This window comes from Mustela nigripes, chromosome 1, assembly GCF_022355385.1.
Source record: "Mustela nigripes isolate SB6536 chromosome 1, MUSNIG.SB6536, whole genome shotgun sequence".
In the NCBI taxonomy this organism is placed as follows: Eukaryota; Metazoa; Chordata; class Mammalia; order Carnivora; family Mustelidae; genus Mustela; species Mustela nigripes.
This window is the reverse complement of record NC_081557.1, coordinates 131,975,339-131,985,453: the sequence shown is the minus strand read 5'-3', so window position 1 is coordinate 131,985,453 and position 10,115 is coordinate 131,975,339. Positions and strand designations below refer to the sequence as shown.

The 10,115-nt window shown below is 39.2% G+C and overlaps 1 pseudogene; it reads left to right on the top strand.

The window, feature by feature from the left end:
• The first annotated feature begins 572 nt into the window (after nucleotides 1-572).
• LOC132024439 (tubulin alpha chain-like) lies at nucleotides 573-6,959 on the top strand (annotated as a pseudogene).
• The last annotated feature ends 3,156 nt before the right edge of the window (nucleotides 6,960-10,115 follow it).

The window sequence follows — 10,115 nt, the reverse complement described above, 5'->3', positions numbered from 1 at the left end:
AATAAGTGAGAGGCTAATATAAGTATACACTTTTTCAAAGAACTTCATGTTTTTATACTATGTTACTAACTTTGTATTTCTGTTGGTGACTCCTGCTTAATTGTGCAGTAAGAATATTCCTAAATTTCCTCAGATAATCTACAAAGCAAAAATCAATTTTATAACAAATGTTTGACTGAAAATAGAAATCAGACTGTAAGATAATTGTTATCATATAATTCATTTCATCTTCTGAAGAATTCAGTTTGGAAGGTATTTTTGTATCTCCTTATTCTATACCTGCAGACCTCCATTATATATAATCTATATAATCTATGATATGGTTATATACCAGCATATTATTTGTGATGAAACTAATGGTACAGAGAGGTTTAAGAACTCACACAAAGTCACACAGCTAGCTACTTGACAAAGCCTAAACTCAAAAACTAATTCTGACTCTCTTCACTAAACTCCAGTGGTTCTGCCAAGTCAGAGAGCTGAAAGGGATTTGAAGATGACTTAGTCGTATGACTTCATGATACTGATGAGGATCCTGAGGCTAGAGAGAGTGACACAGCTCTCAGTCACACATGGCTGGTTAGTGGTAGAATTGGAGCCAGAGTTGGCAGTCTCCTAACCATGAAGCCTTAATGACTCATGAAATTGGATGGAACCAGAACTAAGGAAATGGGAATGCAAGGCCCAGAAATAATGTGGGAAACGATGTGAGAAGATAGCCCATACTTTATTTATTAGCAGTATGAGCAACAAAGGAGTTGCTGTCAGATTTGCATTTTATTTTATTTTTTAGATTTGCATTTTAGAAATATCTCTCTGGCATAGCATAAAGGATGGATTGAAAGGAACAAACAAGTGAGAAATGATAGGACATGTCCTAAGATGGTAATATGGGGGCAAGGGTAAAAGGGATGGACTAATGAGATATTTTAATATATTCTTTCAATGAGTGGAGAGTAGAATTGGTGACCTAGGGCAGATTTGGGATTAAAAATCGGATTTTCCGGGGTGCCTTTGTGGCTCAGTTGTTAACCATCTGCCTTCTGCTCAGGTGATGATCCCTGGGTCCTGGGATTGAGCCCTGCCTCAGGCTCCCTGCTCAGGGAGAAGCCTGCTTCTTCCTCTCCCACTCCCCCTGCTTGTGTTCCCTCTCTCACTCTCTCTTGTCAAATATATATATATAAAATATATTATAATATAATATATTAATTAATTATATTAATGTAATACAATATTATATATATATATATTTTTTTTTTACAAAAATTGTATTTTCCTAGCCTCTGAGTAGCGGCATTTTCAGTGGCACTTTTTACACATTACTGCTGTGTGTTCTTTAATTTTGTCTTCTCAGATGGGCTGGAAGCTCCATCCGTCTTGCTCACAATTATAGCTTTTGTGTTTAACACAATGCTCAACACACAGTAAGTATTTAAAGACTATTCAGTGAATTAAGACTGAAATAGTCATTTCAGTCTTTTGAGATGTTTCAGGAATGAGGTAGTATCTTAATGGATATTTAACTGTTTAATGTCAAAGCTTTATCCTTCAATTTGATAGTACCTAAACATATGTTATTCAAATTCAGTGTCATAAACAGTACAGTGACTGTAAGTTGTCTTTTCTTGATGATTCTTATATATTCAGTTGTTGGCTTACTTTAATTTTCTTGGATTGTTAGATTCTTGAGAGTAGCAAACTGCTATATTTGTCAGATAATCAAGATAATGCCACTTACTACACAAAGACTATTGCCAACCTCCCGGTTAAGAATGGGGTGTTATGGGCACCTGGGTGGCTCAGTGGGTTAAGCCTCTGCCTTTGGCTTGGGTCATAGGATCAAGCCCAGCATCGGACTCTCTGCTCAGCAGGGAGCCTGCTTCCCTCCCTCTCTCTGCCTGCCTCTCTGCCTACTTGTGATCTCTCTCTGTCAAATAAATAAATAAAATCTAAGAAAAAAAAAAAAAAAGAATGAGGTGTCATATAATTCCATTGGTCATGAAAGATGTAAAGAAATGTTTTTGCAGCCTGCAGACTTAAACCTTATTTTTAGAATAATAAGGAACAGAGAGTTAAAATCTTTAGGTTTCATAGAAAGCTTTCAGCAATTCTGGGCAATCTAAAAGAAGTATAGAGGAATAAATCATCCTTATTCTCAGATACAATATTAATAGGTTCTTATCTGGAGTATATTTTTTGCTAGTATGAAATCTGTCCTCTGAAAACAGATCAAATGATGCTGGCAAGAATAATTTACCAGATGAAAATAAGGGAAAGAGCAAGAAATATTGATCAAAGAGAGAGTGTTACAAATAAAAGGTTTTTTTCTTGAATAATAATAATAAAAAGATGGCATTTGAACTGAGAAACTAGCTGATAATTTGGACTACTAGCAAGCGTCTTATTTTCTAATGCATTAGATACCTAAATTGATTTTGGGAAAACATTGTTGTCATTTGCACATTTATTATAATTTAATTGTTCTTTATTTTATTTATTTATTTATTTTTTTTATTAAAGATTTTATTTATTTATTTGAGAGAGAGACAGTGAGAGAGAACATGAGCGAGGAGAAGGTCAGAGGGAGAAGCAGACTCCCCATGGAGCTGGGAGCCCGATGTGGGACTCGATCCCGGGACTCCAGGATCATGACCTGATCCGAAGGCAGTCGTCCAACCAACTGAGCCACCCAGGCGCCACTAATTGTTCTTTATTATATGCTCAAAAGTATTTTAGAAATTTCAGCTATTATAGAAAATTTATTTTATCTCTTTGATTCAAGGCAAGAAAAGGTGTATTTTATTTTTTGAAACATTACAGAAAGAGAGCAGTCAAAGTAATATAAACACTATAATGAATCAGAAGAATGGAAGTAAGTATAGGATTAGGAGATCTACCTTATGTCCCTAACATTATGTAGACTGACTGCATCTGTACCATCTCGGAGTGAAGGGTTCCAACGCTATGTTTAAAGACTTAAAAGGGAAAAGTTTGCCCTGTTTCTGCAATGTTTTCAGTTTAAATAAAACTGAAGGGATTATAGGAGCCAGTTAGAGATTGCATGGCTAAAGTATAGGGTAGCCTCAGGCTTAACATGGTACCCTCTGTCTTAGTCCATTTGAGCTGCTATAACAGTGTCATACGCTGGGTGGCTTATAAACAACAGAAACTTATTTCTCACAGTTTTGGAGGCTGGGAAGTTCAAGATCACAGCACCAGTAGATTTGGTGTCTGGTGAGAGCTCCCTGTGTTCTAACAGGGGCAGGGAGTTTTCTGGGGCCTCTTTTATAAGAGCACTAATCTCATTCATGAGGGGGCTCTGCTTCATGACCTAGTCACCTCCCAAAAGTTCCACTGCAAAATACTGTTACAATGGGAGTTAAGTTTCAGCATATGAATTTTGAGGGGATTCAAACATTCAGTCTGTGGCATTCCTGTAAGGAAGAAGGACATGTGTGAATCTGCCTGTGTGAGTGTATGTGTGTTTGAGAATGTGTGTGTGTGTGTGTGTGTGTGTTTAACTCAGACCAATGCTCCTGTCCAGGAACATGGATAATTGAGAGCTGACTATATTATGATTAATAGCATTATATCACAGAGTTACCATTAACAAAGGCTGAATCATCACAAGACTTGGAAATCTCTGAAGTGAATAAAATTAAAACTACCCATCTGGGTGAAGATGCATGAATATCTTTTATAGGCAGAATAGTTGGCTATCACTATGGGCTTGATACCATTCTGTGCAATGAATGTGTAGTTTCCCATTCAGTGCATACAAGAACCCGAATGAAGTTGGTATCACCTGCCTATTGCAGATTAAGGGGGGCGGGAACTGAGGGAAAGAGAAGTTAAATCACTTTCCTGAGACACACTATTTGTTAAAAGTCAAGCCAGGGTTGGACCAGGATGGGCTGGCATTATTAGAGTTTTAAGATTCTGAAACACGGTTATTTTCAATCTCTCAGGAACTCTTTGATGAATTAAATCAAAGATAATTTGTGAAGCAATGGTGTGAAGAGCACCAGAAAGGTGTTATGATAATTTGGTTAAGTGTCTTAAGATCCAACAATAACTCCTGAAGCTAGCTAGAGGGTTGCTTCACTGACTTTGAGCATTCATAGAATTAATGGCACATGAAGAAGACATCAGGCATGAGGAAGCTTAAGGAGTTTATTTAAATAGAAGCGTGGAACCAATTTTAGTGTTTTTATTGGTAGTGAGATATAATATGTTTTAATATTACATGAGCATGGTAGGAGAATAAGACTTCACTAAAACAGCTATTTATACTTCTGTTCTTAGTTTAGAAAATGTATTTTATAACATGCAAGATTTAGTTGACTTTGCTAACTTAGCTGTGAAGCTTTCAATATGATCACCCTATCATTTATGTTGTATCTCACATATGGAAGGTATTCTTCTAATTTTTAGTTTTGAAAAACATATTTCATCCATCATTTTAGATAGTCTGGCATTTTTTTTTCTCTCTTCTGTTCTTAAACCTTAAGCTTTTTGAGATTGGTCTTGCACAAAGGTAATTCATGACTTAAAAGTATCGTCTGACAGTTAACAAAATCAAAAGACAACTGACAGAATGGGAGAAGATATTTGCAAACGACATATCAGATAAAGGACTAGTGTCCAGAATCTATAAAGAACTTAGCAAACTCAACATCCAAAGAACAAATAATCCAATCAAGAAATGGGCAGAGGACATGAACAGACATTTCTGCAAAGAAGACATCCAGATGGCCAACAGACACATGAAAAAGTGCTCCATATCACTCGGCATCAGGGAAATACAAATCAAAACCACAATGAGATATCACCTCACACCAGTCAGAATGGCTAAAATCAACAAGTCAGGAAATGACAGATGCTGGCGAGGATGCGGAGAAAGGGGAACCCTCCTACACTGTTGGTGGGAATGCAAGCTGGTGCAGCCACTCTGGAAAACAGCATGGAGGTTCCTCAAAATGTTGAAAATAGAACTGCCCTATGACCCAGCAATTGCACTATTGGGTATTTACCCTAAAGATACAAATGTAGTAATCCAAAGGGACACATGCACCCGAATGTTTATAGCAGCAATGTCCACAATAGCCAAACTATGGAAAGAACCTAGATGTCCATCAACAGATGAATGGATCAAGAAGATGTGGTATATATACACAATGGAATACTATGCAGCCATCAAAAGAAATGAAATCTTGCCATTTGCAACAACATGGATGGAACTAGAGCGTATCATGCTTAGCGAAATAAGTCAAGCAGAGAAAGACAACTATCATATGATCTCCCTGATATGAGGAAGTGGTGATGCAACATGAAGGCTTAAGTGGGTAGAAGAAGAATGGGTGAAACAAGATGGGATTGGGAGGGAGACAAACCATAAGTGACTCTTGATCTCACAGAACAAACTGAGGGTTGCCGGGGGGAGGGGGTTTGGGAGAGGGGGGTGGGATTATGGACATTGGGGAGGGTATGTGATTTGGTGTGTGCTGTGAAGTGTGTAGACCTGGTGATTCGCGGACCTGTACCCCTGGGGATAAAAATATATGTTTATAAAAAATAAAAAATTTAATAAAAAAAAAAAAAAAAAAAAAAAAAAGTATCGTCTGAATAATTAGCATCACAGTTGTGAAGTAATATCCAAACTGGAACTTTGCATTTACCCAGCCTTCCAGGTCTCCACAACTGTAGCTGAGCCCTACAACTCCATCCTTCCTACCCACACCCACACCACACTGTAGCTCTCTGGCTGTGCTTTCATGGTAGACAATGTGACCATCTATGACATCTATTATAGAAACCTTGATATCGGGGCGCCTGGGTGGCTCAGTGGGTTAAGCCACTGCCTTCGGCTCAGGTCATGATCTCAGGGTCCTGGGATCGAGTCCCGCATCGGGCTCTCTGCTCGGCAGGGAGCCTGCTTCCCTCTCTCTCTCTCTGCCTGCCTCTCTGTCTACTTGTGATTTCTCTCTGTCAAATAAATAAATAAATAAATCTTAAAAAAAAAAAAAAAAAAGAAACCTTGATATCGACCACCCAATCTACACTAACCTGAATAGGATGATAGGTCAAATTATGTCTTCCATCACTGCTTCCCTAAGATTTGGAAGAGCCCTGAATGTTGATCTGACAGAACTCCTGACCAATGTCATACCTTATCCCTGTATCCACTTCCCTCTAGCCACATATGCCACTGTCATCTCTGCTGAGAAAGCCTACCATGAACAACGTTCTGTAGCAGAGATCACCAATGCATGCTTTGAGCCAGTCAACCAGATGGTGAAATGTGACCCTGGCCATGGTAAATACATGGCTTACTGCCTGTTGTACCATGGTTACATGGTTCCTAAATATGTCAGTGCTGCCACTGCCACCATCAAGACCAAGCATACCATCCAGTTTATGGACTGGTGCTCCACTGGCTTCAAGGTTGGCATTAAATGCCAGCCTCCCAGGGGCGCCTGGGTGGCTCAGTGGGTTAAGCCACTGCCTTCGGCTCGGGTCATGATCTCAGGGTCCTGGGATCGAGTGCCGCATCAGGCTCTCTGCTCAGCAGGGAGCCTGCTTCCCTCTCTCTCTCTGCCTGCCTCTCCATCTACTTGTGATTTCTCTCTGTCAAATAAATAAATAAAATCTTTAAAAAAAAAATAAATGCCAGCCTCCCAGTGTGGTATGTGGTGGAGACCTACCAAAGTACAGTGAGCTGTGTGCATGCTGACCACCACCTGAGCGATTTTGGGGGCCCGGACTCACCTGGACCACAAGTTTGACCTGATGCATGTCATGCATGCCTCTGTTCACTGATACATGCATGAGGGTATGGAGGAGAGTTTTTTTTTTGAGGCCTCTGAGGACATGGCTGCCTTTGAGAAGGCTTATGAGGAGGTCGGTGTGGATTCTGTTAGAGGAGAGAGGAGGAAGAAGGAGAGCAGTACGAAAGTTAACATGTCACAAAGATGCTGCTTTTACAGGGAAGCTTATTCTGTGTTAAACATTGAAAAGTTGTGTTCTGACTGGCTAATTTGTATGTAGCAATATATACTCTCACATACATTTACTGACCTATGCTTTAAATACAATGCTTTGTTATAGACCTAAGCTGTCCATTTCTCTGATGAGTTTGAACAAAGTACTCCCTGTCATAATAAGAAAAAAATAGATCCCCTACTTACAAGCTATATTGTTTTCTGACATCTAAAGCCATTTGAAAAAGTATGAACATCTCTTACAGACAGTGAAAAGGGTTTTCAATCAGTCCACAACATATTTTGATTACTATTTACTCCATGTTTTAAGTATGATTTAATATTTCTAACTATTAACAATACTAATAGTATATCAGCCAATAGTTTATTGGTCGTTTATATTTCTGTTGAAGGATTCTTACTTTCCTGATACTTCCTTCTATGCGGAGGAAGCTTCACTCATTTGTGTCTTTCCAGGGAAGATGATTTAATCTGCTTGGTGAGTTTGGAAGGAGAAAGTGAGAACATATAACTCAGCTCCTTCCTCTCCCCCCTCCTTAGGGGAGAACTGCCCACAGGGAGCCAAAATTCTCCTCAGCTTTTTCATGTCAGGACAGGCTTGAGGTGATGTATTGTCTGTAATTGGACTTGTGAGTGTCTCATTGTAGGGTATGGTATTTAGGAAGTCTGTCTGCTTGCAGATGTAATCTATGTCCATCGACCTAAGCTTTATCAGTAAAACATAGAATATTTTGGCTCTCCATCTCTGACTTTTTTGTATTATTTCTCAACTGGTTCAGAACTCAGGGTAGAAGAGAAGTCTCAGTTATCAGACCACCTCACAGACCCAAACCCAAACATCTCTGTATCAGTGGGCTAAGTCTTAGGACATTAACAAGAAGTGCAGTTAGTGAGAACAAACTATTGTGTGAGGATGGAGGTTTCTTGCTTCAAAGGTGCCTTTAGCATTGGTGAGTCTGTAGCAACTACCAAACAGGTCTCTAAAACTTGTGGCAGTTTTGTCCACCGTCAAGAGGCCACTTATACAGCTGATCATGTTTCTCTAGATGCAGAGGTGCTGTACCAGGGTTTAAGCTGAGGCATGGGCCTTTGGCAGATATGTGGGGATCTTAGAGGCAGACAGACTGCTGAGGGTACAGGTTTTATTCTTAGCAGGCAAGGCACAGGCAAGCATTTGATTACTGAAGAGTCTTCCCCCTCTGGCTTTTAGCTGCTAGGGCGATATTCACCATTTGAAAACTGCAGTGCAACTTTCAATAGTGAGATTCTACTTTTTTTTTTTTTTAAGATTTTTTCTTTTCTTTCCTTTTTTTTTCTCTTCTTTTCTTTTCTTTTTTTTTTTGACAGAGATCACAAGTAGGCAGAAAGAGAGGGGGAAGCAGGCTCCCCACCGAGCAGAGAGCCTGATGCAGGGCTCGATTTCAGGACCCTGGGATCATGACCTGAGCCAAGGCAGAGGCTTTAACCCACTGAGCCACCCGGGGGGGCCCTAAGATTCTACCTTTAGCTAACATGTTAGCTAAAGGTAGATCTAGGTAGGCAGTGTGGATCAGCTGCCCTAATTTCTGTTCTTTTCTTGTGTTTTTCTTTTTTAAAAGATTTTATTTATTTATTTGGCAAAGAGAGACACAGTGAGAGAAAGAACACAAACAGGCGGAGTGGGAAAGGGAGAAGCGGGCTTCCCACTGAGCTGTGAGCCCAATGCGGGGCTTGATCCCAGGATCCTGGGATAATGTCCTAAGCCGAAGACAGACACTTAACCATCTGAGCCACCCAGGTGCCCCTTTTGTGTTGTTTTGATGGACTTCACAATGAAGAGAGGAAATGACTGATCCTGAATTCATGATGTTTGTTCACAGCAAAGGAAGCCAGGCACAAATGAGTATATACTGTCTGATTCTATTGATAGGATGTTCAAAAGCTGGGCATAACTGATTTACGATGACAGACACCAGAATACCTGATTTCTTTAGGGTGTTATTAACTGAATAAGAACTCGAAGGAGACTTCTGGGGTGTTGAAAATGTTCAATACTTTGATCTAAGTATTTGTTACTCAGTTACATACGTAGATAAGAATTGATTAAAGCATGTACTTAAAAGTTGTGTACTTTATTATATCTCAGTTTTTAAAATTGCATAGACATATTTGATCTATCCATTGTATAGATGCATATGGAGGACTTTTCAGTGAAAACTTAGCAGCGTGTTCATAGTGTAAAATATTTGCCTTTTTTTGATCCCTTAATTCCTATAGGATATACAGCCTATTGGGGGAAAGATCTTGTCATTTTCTATAATGTCTTACCATTTCCGAGTTTATTTTTAAATTTTAACTTATTTATATTTGATGCATTCTTGGTACCTTCTAGCTGCTCTGGAGACTCAACCGGTGTAAGTGGTTTAAGAGACTCATCAACTATAGGGTGCTCACCCTACTGTATTCCTGAGTGCTTACCACACAGCTAGGTCAATCCAAGCTTGGTGCTTTAGGTATCCCATCTACTAGTAGGATGAATCCTCTGCCCCTGGGTTTATTTCTGTACCAAATATAAAATATATATGCTATATTAAAAATTTTTGCTCACAGATAAAAATCTAAACCAGAGGTTGGCAAACTTTTTCTTTATAGCATCAGACAGTCAATGTTTTATGCTTTGTAGACCATATGATCTTAACTCTCCATGAAAGCAGTCAAAGACAATACATAAATAAAGGGATGTGGCTGTGTTCCAATAAAACTTTATTTACAAAATCAGGTGGTGGGCTAGATTTGACCCATGGGCCAGAATTGGTGGACCAGCACCTGGTCCTCCTGAAAAATTGCAATAGTATTGAAAAATTGACAGGGAAGAGATCATTCCATCTTTTTTTTGTTTTGTTTTTGCAAATAAGGAGACCGAGGCTTGGTGAATTGCATGAACTTCCTAGGTTATTCATGGAGTGATTTCCAACTACAGCTCAGATGAAGAATTATATTCAGGCCACTGACATTTTGTAGTTGTGTTTTAAGGCCCATAGAGTGAGGGTGTCAGGTAGTGCTTAGCGTTCACTTATTTATATTCAATAAATATTTTCTTATTTGAGCAATTTTGTGTAACTTCGATCTTGAAGC